This window comes from Ictidomys tridecemlineatus, chromosome 6, assembly GCF_052094955.1.
Source record: "Ictidomys tridecemlineatus isolate mIctTri1 chromosome 6, mIctTri1.hap1, whole genome shotgun sequence".
Lineage (NCBI taxonomy): Eukaryota > Metazoa > Chordata > Mammalia > Rodentia > Sciuridae > Ictidomys > Ictidomys tridecemlineatus.
The window spans coordinates 137,818,602-137,831,861 of record NC_135482.1 but is presented as its reverse complement, the minus strand read 5'-3'; the positions used below and the strand labels follow the sequence as shown (position 1 = coordinate 137,831,861).

At 33.9% G+C, this 13,260-nt stretch overlaps 1 long non-coding RNA gene across 6 annotated transcripts in view; it reads left to right on the top strand.

Moving 5' to 3' along the window:
• Window positions 1-13,260, top strand: part of LOC144365040 (uncharacterized) — a 268,642-nt gene that overhangs the window by 145,792 nt on the left and 109,590 nt on the right. For all 6 annotated transcript variants that reach the window (XR_013423320.1, XR_013423323.1, XR_013423319.1 and 3 more), the window contains one exon: window positions 11,456-11,586. This is a non-coding gene — a long non-coding RNA (uncharacterized LOC144365040). The remainder of the gene's footprint in view (window positions 1-11,455; window positions 11,587-13,260) is intronic.

The following is a 13,260-nucleotide window of genomic DNA, read 5'->3' as shown; positions in this document are numbered from 1 at the left end:
GCTTTTCTCTACCACACCCTTCGACCTGATGTTCTGCCTCACTGTGGGCCAAGGGCAATGAAGTCAGCAACCATGAACTGAGCCTCTGAAATCTGTGAGCCCCAATAAACCTTTCCTTCTCCAAGTTGTTCTTGTCAGATATTTTGGTCACAGCCACAAAAAGGCAACACAATAATCCTCAGATGATTCCAATAATGATACCACTTTAAGCTCAACTATATATGACAAGGATAGTACTGGTTTGTTTTCTTATCATTTTTGGCTTTGCATCAATGCTAGAAAAATTTTTTAATATAGACAATTTTTTGATAAACCTTGAAAAGCTCAGGTCTTATTTAAGAAAAAGTAAAATTGAACATGGTTAGAGCAGTTCAAAGTCTAGATTGAGAGAATTACCATCTTACTGAGTCCTTTCAAAACTGTTAGATGTCTGAAACAAGGGGTAGTGTCTTATCACTGTAGCAGCTGGTACCCAGCTGATTTTCAATGTATATGCATTGAATAAGGACAGACTCAATTCTGAGGAACCTGTTTTGGGAAGTGCATGCTTTTCCCTAGTGCCTTATAATGCTCAAAGCACATACTTACCTAGTGACAAATATTTTCTCAATCTGAGGCTGTTCTCCTTTTAGATCTCCCAGCCCCTACTGCAGAACTTGGCATAAAATAGGCACTAGATAATTGTGAGCTAAACAAAGAAGAATAAATGCGAAACATTATAGCCATAGATATCAGACATCTCAAAAAAATAAAGTATTGGGGGATTATACAATGTAAAAGCTATTTTCACTTGAAGCTTTGAATTTAATTATTGCATATTCAGCTCATAATTTAGATGCTCTGTGAAAGTAGATCTAAAAACAGTTCCTTTTTCTGCAAGCCTTTTGGAAAATCAAATGGACAAATAACTTCTCATGAAGAGCTGAAGAATGAAAGTGATATATAAATGCAAAATATTGTTTGGAAAAGCTTTGTGCTTAATAGTATATTAAATTAATCAAGCACAGATCTTTATTGAGTAACTGTTACGGCCTTAGCCTGTGTTACAGTATTTAGGGCATTTTTTTAAAAGTGACGTTACTCTCCATGTTTCTAGAGGCTTTTAACGTAGCTATAAGAAAACAATCTAATTAGGGATCAATAACAAATTAAACTGTGATCTAGCCAAATGGAACTAATCACTTTTTTCAAATACAATGCACATGTTTCTACTTTCTCATAATTACTTAAGATATTATCCATACCTGGATTGCCCTTGCACCTCTTTCTCTACATTCCAAAGTCTACTGTAGGGTCCAGTTCATGCCACTTTTTTCTGAAGCCCTTCCCAGTCATACCAGTCAAAATCACTGTGCATCCCCACCCTTGACCTTAGCATAACCTCCTTTGCATCACGTTGACTCTTCATAACTAGGGAAAGCTTCTTAATGATCAAGATTTAGGTATTTGAAAATGCTAAGGTTTTTTTGTTTAATATTTTTTTAGTTGTCAATGGACCTTTATTTTATTTATTGATACGTGGTGCTGAGAATCAAACCCAGTGCCTCACACGTGCTAGGCAAGTGCTTTGCCACTGAGCCACAATCCCAGCCTGCTAAGTTGTTCTTGATGTGCAGTCAACACTCAATTATATTTTTTTGTCCTTTCATTATCTTGTGTATTTCATTTATTCCAACAGTCATTTAAACTAAACAGATGTTTTTAAATAATTACTGTTGAATGATATAAATCATACTAATGCTGGGTAAAGATAGATGTTGGAAAGTTTGAAATGGAAAAGAAAGATAGAAATTGCAAAAATCAAACATCATTGGCTAGAGAATATGCACATTCAATTGAACTTTAGAAAGAAGAGAGGGCACACAGAGGTGACTTGAGGAATACAAAGAGAGGATTTTCAAAAGCATAATGCAGGAAGGTATTTGTGCAGAGGATGGTGAGGCCAGCACCATTTAATGTTGCATTTTAAAAAGTCATAGTAAATATGACCTTTCATATCTGAACCCATGTGAAAGATGTTGGAGAAGTCCAGTAGTTGGAAAGTGATAGAAAGATACCCTATCCCATGATCAGAGAAGAGGCAGAAAGAAGTTAGAATTTGAGGAAGCTTAAACTGTAGCAGAGTACAAAATAGAATAGGAAAAGACTAGATAGGATGAGATCATACAAATGTGTTATAGTAAGACTGAATAGCTTCTAAATTGGGGTAACAACCACATGAATGGAGGGTTTAGAGAAAAGGATGAGACATACCATGTGATAAAATATAAAGTAAGGACACAGCACTCTGGATATACAGCAATGGCTTCCTGTGGTTCACATTTATTATCATCAAGTAAAAAAAAAAATTTACTGGGCTGACCTAGTTTTATCGATATTTACTTTGTTAAATAAGAACACTAAAATAATAATGCAATTTCTACCGTTACTATGTTTTCATGAAACTATAGCTTTAATATTCAAATACAGTGAGGACTTCCTGCTGTCCCTCCTGCAGGTCTTCATTGGTTGGTTGGTTGCCCTGGAGTAACCCAGTTACTCTTTGCGGCTCTACTCACCCTTCAAGACCACCTCAAGATTCACTTCTCCACAAAGTGGGAGTTTTCATACCTGCCAATGAGGGCAGTTAAGTATCTGTAGTTGCCTATTATGCATATCACATTCTTTCTATTAAATTTATTTGCATAATTGGTTCTTTTATGACAATGTTAAGTTCTTTCAGGGCACAAAGTAGGTGTGCAGTAGTTGTATGATGAAGGCAAATGGCGACTGAAGAGCTTCTAACTTCAGACACTGAAAGCAGAGGAGGCACTGAAAGAAACAGGATGAAAACCTGGTCAGACAAGAAGCAACAGTGCTCCATCTTAGATAGGCTGGATTTCACGGGATGGGATATTATAACTGGAATGAGTGGCATAGCAAAAGTACTTATCATCTGGGGTCTGAGTGAAATTTTAGTAATAGCCTACATTGGTGAGTGGTCTGCACAGAGTGGACCATTGAAATAGTTAATATCTTGGTGAAGTAGAACTAAACAGAAAACTAAAAGTGTGGCAGGAATTTTGGAGACCATCCATAGCCAACAGATGAGAAGATAAGAAACTAGTAAAAGACAGGGGAATGAGGACGGTTAAGAGAAACCAGCAAAAGGCATTGTTCTAGAAACCAGCTTCACAGGCTGGTGGTCAGTAGTTAAATGCTGAAGAGAGATGCCCTTCATGATTTGTACATGCAACCCTGACCACCAAAATAAACTGAGCTAAAACTGACTGCCGAGACTCTGACTTACAGCTGCTGTTAAGTTATGCCCTTGAGAGAAAAAAATCAAGTAAGAATACATAATTTGTTGGGGTATTAAAGAAAAAACACATCTCTACAACAGCTACAAATTATAGAGTGTGTGCTTCAAGACAGTATGTCAATGAAAATAGTTCATCAAGGAAGGTTCTATATAATTCTGGTTCAATGTACACTAATTTATTTTTTATTCCACTTTTAATGAATTCACATTAGAGAGGCTCTTTTGAAGTCATAATGTGTTATTTTTTAATAATTTATTTCTGAACTTTAAAAAATTAATAATATTTGCACAGGGCCATTTTATAATCACAATATGACATTTCAAGGTGTGAATTATGACATAATAACTCAAACTTTGTGCATTTATACAAGCACTCATCCTATGGCCTCATTCTTAGCAAAGCAAAAGGTATGAATTATTATGTAATAACTCATGCTTTGCCACATATTATTACTTAATTATGGAAGAAGAGGAGAATTTCAACTAATTCCAGTCTTGAAAAAAACTCTATCATTTTATCCTTGAAAAAAAAATGCTCCAATGCTTATTTGATACAACAGAATCACTTTAAGCATTTTTCCCATTCAGACCATTCTAGATTAGCTTTCATGACACATTTGTCTTACTACTCTTTCTTGAGAATCTCGGGTAGTCTCCAAAAGAAAAACTAAAAATTCCAACATAGCCTTCAAGTCTATATTTCACAGATTTGCTCATTATATCCCAGAAATAGATGGCCATATTGCTTCATGAACGTTTTCAAAAATATTATACAGAAAACTAAAGTCTAACTTCTCCTTCTAATAAAAATGAACATCAAAGAAGCAAGGAAGGAAGAGAGAGAGGGAGACAGGAAAGAGGAAGAGTCAAGTACTAATTTCTACTCTGACAATTCTGATTAAGATGCTAAACAATAGAAAAATCTCCCCAAGATAGTACTAAATATGCATGTCTATGATTATTAGAAAACAGGATATAAATTTTCTTAAAAATAAAGGATAAGAATATTTTCTCAATCACCAATACTAATAATTTAGTGTTAGAGTTTATCTCAAAATTCAAAGCCATAAAATTATTTATTCGGTGCCTTTACTCTTTTATTGTCTGCTTTTACAAAAGTTCAGGAACAAAAGGAAAAATGAAAACCAAATCCCAAATACTATAAGAACTCTAATTTCTTGAATGCATTATTTGATATAGTCAATACTTGTGGGGTGTGTATGTTAGATAAATGAGAATGAGACAGAAAGGATCATGCATGTGTGAGAAAGAAACCATCCTGCCCCTGACATGTTGGTTGCTAAGTGATTGATTGATCTGCCTCTATTACTACGACTCAATCAATGAATGTATGTTTAATTTTGTTACACAAACTTCTTCAGAAGCTATAATTTTCTCCCACCATATCTATGACTTCCCACACAAATTTATTATCATTATGTCGTTTTGGTATCTTAGAGTTAGGCGTTTTGGGTGTCAGTGACTTAGGGCTGGGTGATCTCATGCATTCAAAACTTTATGGAGACTTCTGGATGTGCTTTGGGGACACCACTAAGGAAACAGCAGAGTAATACAGGGAGCAGAAACATGCTTCAGAGACAGGCTTACTTGATTTACCTTAACATTTCACAGCTAACATCTTCTAAAACATCCTTGTCTCCTAAGGGATACCTTGGTCTCTCAGACCTCAACCTAGTGTTCCAGTGATTTCTGGGTAATCTGCCAGTATCCCTTCAAGGTAGAAGGACAAGAGGAAGGTTTTCAATGACTTTTGAAGATGGCGAATGATGCCATAGTGTAGTCTGATTATCAGCCTTTGATCTTTTTGAGCTGGTTTAAACTCATTTCATTGTGGTTTTCAAGAGTTGGATGTGTACCTGAGGGCCTGTGCACATGGTCCTCAATTACCAGACCACAACAAGAACCCGAATATATGTTTTTATATCATGTTACAGTGTTTTGGGGGGTTAAATGATTTAGAGTGTAGTTCTTGGTTCTAAATGGGATTTTGATATTAACCATTCATAGAATGCTTTATGTAGGTTCCATTTTAGTGCCATCATGTTACACAAATTAAGTTTTGTATGACTTTAGTAGCCCATGCAACCTAGATGGAAGCAATGCATCCCCACAGTTGTACATCACTTCCCTACAAGAGATTTTATCTATCCTATACACAGAATCACTTTTGAATTTAAATTTCAGGAACAATACAAGTATCACAATCCTGACTTTGCTTAAAGTCTCTATTGCTTCTCGGCCATTTGGCTAAGATCAAGGGCTTAAAGTTCCACTCTTTATGTTTATGAAAAATGCCTTATAATGAAAGTTTCTTGAAAAAATAAATTACTCATTTAATGAGAATAATAAAAATAAGATGTTTTCCTTCATAGAATTAGATAAATCTCTAATTAGTTTTCTGATTTGCTGAGGTCTGGATCTCATTTAATATTTCCTGGTTCTGAATGCAATATAGTTTTATATATTCTAGTTAAAGAGCTATGACAAGGAGCTAAATACCACAGCAATAAGCCATTAAGAAAATTAATCCTTTTAAGGAAAAACTAGGGGCAGAGCAGTGAGAGTTCACCTCAGAATGCTAAACTTTGTATAAGGAAAGCTGATTACTAAAATTATATTAAAGTATGATTGTATATCAAATAATGATAATTATGACTGCCATATGCTTCTGCCCCTTAAGTTTAGGAACACACTTCACAGATGTCCCTGCCAAATCCTTTCCAATTCACATATAAGATTAAGCTGTGGCTAGTCCCACACTCCACATGAGAATTTTCCCTCTCATAGATGTTGGAGAAAAAGATATTTTCAGTGCATAATCAGGATACTTCTGTGAGTTTTAGAGAGACTATTTTGCTTCATCCCAGTGTTTCCTTCTCATCTGAGACAAATCTTCATTTCCAAACTCCTTTTTCAAAGTGATGAATAATCTAAATGGTAGGTTATCTAAAGAATCAATTAGCTAGCTACCTAGCTTCAAAACGTAGGTAAATTAGAGGGGTAACAAGTATTTGTGACAATTTAGATATTTCTTGAACATAAAATGAAAATAACCAGCTTGCTTTTGGTGTGAAACAAAAATATAGTTCATGTCATTTTCTCTAAGTTTGTCCAATTTTTATTTGGTCCCTGGAGATCTCTCTATCTATCTATCTATCTATATTTTTTTTTTCTGGATTTACTACTGCATAGTTTTAACCTACTTAATGCTTCTCATAGAAGAAACAAAAATTCTTGCCTGGATTCCATCTTTTCTTCCTCACTCCAAAAATAAAAGTCATTGAAGTATTAAATACTATGACTGAATTAGTAATAACCAACACCTTTTGAAATTTTCTCCATAAAATTGGTTACTTCATAAGTGTACATGTCTATTCTTTGAAAAGAGCTAAGTCAATTATTTTACAGTACACGAGCATATAGTCCTGTGTTCTAGCTAAAACTTAGCAAGGTGGTTTGTTATATCCTTATAAATGTCTGCCCTTTTAACATGCTATAAATGCATTCTAAAATTTGTGCTAGCTTCTGGTCGTTATGGGGAAGAATTAATGCATTCTATTAAATTTAACTTTTGCTGAAACACTCTTACCTCAGCTAAAGCTCAGAGCTGTAACTGGAGACCAGCTACTAAGCAATTAAGGAATAAAATACTTGGCTTTTATAATCCATCTTTTGTTCTGGGAAATGCCTATACTTAAATCAGTATGGCATTAGACAGGGACTTGTGACCACTAAATATTTAATTTCATCAAAGTCCATCTATATTCTGTGCTTTGACAAGCCCCTAACTATGTAAGTATTATTTAAACAAGAAGGAACATTTCAATTAAGTACATACTTCGAGCAATTAGGCCCTATCTCTACTTGAAAACCTGCTAGACTTTCTCACAATATATAGAATAAAATATAAATACTTTAACCCAATATGCTGGTCCACTTACCACCCTCTAAATCCATACTCTCCACATGATCACCTCCGTTTTTTTTTTAAAGCTGTTGCCTGGTGCTAGAATGGTTTTTTTTTTTTTCTCTAATCATTTAAATCTAGTTCTGCAAAGTATATTTCTAATATTTAGTCTTTGCCATTCCCAAATGAAATTAAATTTTGGATCTTTTATGTATCCCCTCTCCCAGTAGTCCTGCTACAGATACAATTATTTCTTCCAGTGTTCACTGAGCTTATGCCATCCCCAACATGGAAAATCATCTGTTTAATATGAGCATAATTTGAATTATGTCCTTACATTTTCTCCATAGGTCAAAGCCTTGGACATAACAACTGCTCAATAAATATTTATGGATTGCAGATAAACAAAAGATGGCACCTTCATAGCCCAGGTACCCTGAGCCACAGGTTTTGAGGCCCTTATATCAGAACACATATGCAAAATAGTAAATAAATACTTAAGCGCCCTTGTCATTGGGATCCAGCAGTTCATTGGCCCAGCACAACTCAGTCTTACATATCTGCTCTTGTACCTAACATGGTTCATTCCCCCATGAAATGCTTTTTTGTGTTGCTCTGCTCAGAGTCTTCAAAACAATATACAACTGAGTTACAATGCCCTCAGCATCTGTGGGGTGGGCTACAATCTGCAGAGGCAGCACTTAGGTTATGGGCATTTATATGAGTTCATTTAAATTCTTCCTCTAAGATAGTATGAATATAATAGATGATTGTACTGGACACAGGTTTTCTTAATGGTGCCCATTAGCTGTATTCTTATTTCTATTTGTATTAAAGGTAGTGACTTTCTTGAATTAGCACATTATTTGCAATAGTTGTCTTTGGGTATTTGAAAATATTTTGCCATATTAAGAAATGTATAAGCTAGTCACTTACATTGGCTGTTAAGTGATCATCGAATAGCAGAATAAGAATTCTTTTAGCTATTCAAAAAAAAAAAAAAAAACTTAAATTCACTTTTAAAAATAGTAAACTGAAATTTTTTAGGTTTGTTTAAATACTTTGGATTTGTTGATATCCACTAATAATTTTTATTCATTTCATTTTAAGTAATAATTTTTTAATGTTAACTTTTACTTAAGTACATTTTTATGAGAATATATTTGAAGTGTTAGTGGCAAGGGCAAAATCCAAGAGATTTTTCTTTGTGTGGATTTTCATTTTGTATTTGTAAATATATGTAGAAAATTGCATGCATGTACAAAAGTTACTCACAACTCAATCATTTACACTATTTAAAATTTAAATGAAAATTGGCGGCATCTACTACTATGAAAATTCTATGCATAGCCTTCAAATGCCCTGTATATATTTTCCTGCATTTATATACATATATAAGTGTGCCAGCATTTTTGAAGCAAAAATTGAATCTTGAAACATAATCATCTGCAACACAATTTCTCAAAATTCCCCAAATCAATATGCTAGGAGAAAGGCTGGGGTTGAAGTTTAGCAGTAAAGGGCTCACCTAGCACATGCAAGGTGCTGGGTTTGATTCTCAACACCACATAAAAATAAATAAATAAAATAAAGGTATTGTGTCGAACTACATATATTATATATATTAGTTGTAGTTAGAGGAGATCATGAAAATCTCACTTTTTCCAGTTTGTTCTGCTATAGACTTCTGCCACTGCAGCAACAGAGAGTACTTAGATGCTAAATTTTAACTTTCTTTTTTCTTGCCTTTTGCAATTGATCATGGTTTATGTGTCTTTCTGGAATAGGATTCAATTACTGATATTATTTCCAAACTGGATACTTCCCCAGATTATTCAAGTATTTTCCTCTTTATTTATTTATTTTTTATTTATTTTTTTATTTTATTGTGGTGGAGGGGTAGGAAGCGACTATTATTTGAAAATCGACCCATTTTTGGAGCACAGTAAATAGAAGCCCTAAGGAGTAAGTAAGCGGTTTCTCAGTGGTCACTAAGAGCGCCAAGTGAAGCCAGTGGCTCATTAAAAACTCACAAGCTTTACAAAGAGGAACAAAAGGGTGAACGTCACTGTGTTTTAAATGAAAAGAATGATCTCTTACAAGTATAAAATTCTGTCTTCAATCCATCCAATGGCTTAGCGTGGCCCCAAAGCACAGTAGAGGAGGGACATGAGTCCCACCTAACTTGTTCTAACAGAAGAAGGAATAGATGGGAAGGCTCCATGGGCAGCTATTTCCTAAGGGAAGATTTCACCCTCAAATCCCTTCTGCATCTAATCAGATGCATATGCTGTTTATTGCTCCAGCCCTGTGAACACTGCTGCTTAATTAAATTGTTTCATTCTTTGGCTATCATAAATGCCACATCTATTTAAAGCCCTGTTTTACTTAACTAAAGTTTGTTTTATCATCCACGGAAAGGATTATTAAACTGAATGGGTGACTATTTTGGCTCAAGTAAAAATCAATAATATTTAGTTGGGCCTTAGGTGCTAAATTCTAAAACTCTGTGTTTTCCACTTTGCTGCAGTTCTAACATCTTAGCATCCCTGACGGTTCTTGCTCCTGTGTTCACCTATGATTTATGACTCTTCTAGTAGGTGGGACGAAAGCTTCAAGGCCTCTTACAGCTTTTAAGCTTCTAATAATTGGAAAAATTTTCCTTTCTTACTCTTTGAACTGAGACTACCGGTCTCAGTTTTAATCATTAAAAAAAAAATGGAATTTTAAAAAGTAGAGCATTTAAGCTATATTATAAAATAGTTAATATCTGAGTTTTAGAAGGGAAATAATTCTATAAAACATGCTCTCAGATTTCATATAAAACAAAATCAATTTAAATCTATGGATTAGGGTTCTTTTTAGCTCTTCCTTATTTCTTTATTACTCCCAAATAATCTGGTGAGAGATGAAGTCTTCAAATGTCCTGGGGTGGTTGCAAACAGTAAAATTTTTCTCACAGCAAACTTCTCATTCATAAAACTCTAGCTCATTTTTAAGCATGGTACTTCTATTTTCCTCTTTAATTTACATAATGAAAATTGTTATAAATAACATTATCAGAATGTTTCATTTCAAAGCATAAATGATTATTAATTAAACACAAAAAAATTTGTCATTCAACCACTATAAAAATTATTTTTCATTATGCTAGACATGTTGGAAACTAATTATTTAAATGGGCATAGTTTAAAAATTCACTGAAAGACATTCCCCAAAATTAGATCTATATTTTTAAAAGAAAATACTTTTTATAGCTAAATTACTGCTAGCTTAACAAAAAAAAAAGAATCATTAAACAAGTAATTTGATCCACTAAACTGTATGTTGCCAAAAATCTTTCTTAAGAATTAAGTTGCTGATAACTATATTACAATGTTATTATTTCTTTTGTTTAATGCTGTTATACTTCAATAAGAAAGTAAATTTCGTTTAAATTTTATATTAGGGCTTGTTTACTAAAAATACTGACATGAAAGAAATTAGAAAAATTCTAATACTGATTCCTCTCTAGTACTTTCTATTTTAAAGTTATTCTCTCCATTCAAGTTCAATCTGAAAGTAAATAGATGAAATCATCTCAAATATAATACACTAAAATCTAGAATAATTATACTGTGAAAGTGTATTTTAATCCTATGCTTTTGAACCTATTTTAAAATTTTGAAAAGCATTACTATTAACAAAACTGTGCAGTGATTTTTATATATTGTAAATTTTTATTCTTTTAATCATTCAACTTAGCATCCAGAATAGTAACTTAATCTATCTTTATCTAAATACTACTTGGCTATTTAAGCTATGTAGTAAACTCATAAAATAATTTCAACCAATATTTTAACTTGCCAAAAAATTAAAGTTTGGTATAAATAATTTGGGAAAGCATCCTGGAAATTTGGCTTTCCCCAGTGAACAAGAATTGAGACAAGTTCCTCCAATACTGAATCGATACAGAAAGAACAGACTAAACCACTTTAATTATCATTTGTGAGAATTTACATCTAAAACATCAGAAACACTTCAAGATCATTGACTTACACCCAGGAATGTTCAAAAGCCTCCCTTTCCTTTATTTTCAAACTTCTGTTTGTAGGGAAAGGAAATAACCTTTACTGTATAGTAGGTATAAAAAGGAACCAGATGATTCATCTCTGTGAATCTGCTTGTTGAATTTGATGGATCATTCTTAAAAGCGACGTTGCTAATCTTCAGGTTTTCTTTTTTAGGTTATTCACAGATCAGTGGGTTTTCCAGCTAATACAGGTCTGATGCTCTTCTGTCTTCACACATGGTATTCATCATATCTTGACAAGAAAAGACCTTCAGTCTACAAATAACCTTCACTGAAGTAAGACATGTAAGTGGGTTTCTTTATGAAAGATAGATTTTATGGCTGAATAAAAAACAACTGTAGTTAAAAAGTGTCATTGCATGGCCTTATTTGAAGATTTTTCCTTAAAGGAACTTTAATGTTTGTTGTGGAAACGACTGGTAGATCAAAAAAAGAGAAATGTATTAAATTACTTTATCATTAACCACAAACGCAACAGGAAGAGTTGATCAGCTCCGTATTTTATCATTCAGAAGCGTTCAGCCTTTAAAATATTTAAGCATCCACATTAGTTCTTGTCAAACTAGCACAAAGCAGTGCATAATATGACCTGTGTGTAAGAGCAGAACAAGATAAGAGGTTACAGGCAGGGTGAAATTCCACAATAGGATCGCCCTGTGCAAGAGATAATAGTTGGCTTCCTGTTTGCAGACAATTACCAAACCACCAAATGTTCTCTTGATATTTTTACTTGGTCATGCTAAAGGAGAAATCAGGTTCAGCTGATATTAAACTACCAAGGATGAAACAATAAATTTGAGACATCCTGCATATCCTGTATGATTTCATATGACCAATTAGAAAAAATAAATAGTCGATCAAATTTCATGGTGTACGACAGCGTGATATTTAAGTTTTCATGGTGTGAGTGATAACTTTAAAGAAAATATTAAGAACTTTCAATAGGCAAGCATCAAAAGGATATCTCAGTGAATCTCAAATATCTGACAGATCTCTTTGCATAGAACTTACGTGCTCTGATTAAAGAAATAGCTAAGATCATTTCCTAAAACACTCTTTAAAATCTTCCATTGGCCTTAACTATATTAGCAAAACTTTATGGAAACCAAAACATGTCCAAACTTGATTTTCAGTGCCATTAATAAGGCACAAATTTTAGCTCTACCAGGTGAGACAAGGGAAGGAAAGAGAAATGTGATTGCCAGGAAGGAATTAAACAGTACTTCCTAAAAAAAATCCTACTGAATCTTAAAGTCCTCTTAAAAAAAAAAAAAAAAAAAAAAAAGGTTTAATTGGTTTGTTTTTGTTTTGTTTTAGGAGTACTAGGGATTGAACCCAGAGCCATAGTGCACATTAGGAAAGCACTCGACTACTGAGCTACATCTCCAGCCCTAAATCTCTATTTTCAATAGACATTTATTGCAAAGCTTTCTGTCCTTGTCTACCTTTAAATCCAAGCAATAATCCTAGAGAGGGGAAAAAGTTACTGTTAACGAAATACCAGGACATTTCACGACAGTATGCATGTATTTAAGGAAAACTTCCCCAAATTTAATCTAGTTACTCTGCCATTCATTTATTCAAGAAACACTGAATTTTTTAACATGTACAAATTGCTCGAGAATCAAGGGCAAATAAGGCAATAAGAGTTTATATTATAATGGTGAGGCTGGAGTATTAAAAAAAGCAATCAATATAAATAATAAATAATTGGGTCTGATAGGGAAGATGGGAGCTGGATTGAAAGGAAAGGAAATCCAAAGCTAATGTCTCCAAAGCCCCTCCTCCCCCTCCTCCTCCTACCTGTTGCTAAGGTAACCTACCCCAGGAATTGTTCCTCCCTGCAGGGAATTGTAAGAGTTGTTAATTAAGGCCTCTTGGGCTGCCACCTTCCTGCCAGGTTCTTTACACTTTGGCCCACCTTTTGGTCAGGTAGGCTGGATGAGAAAAGGAGAGAGG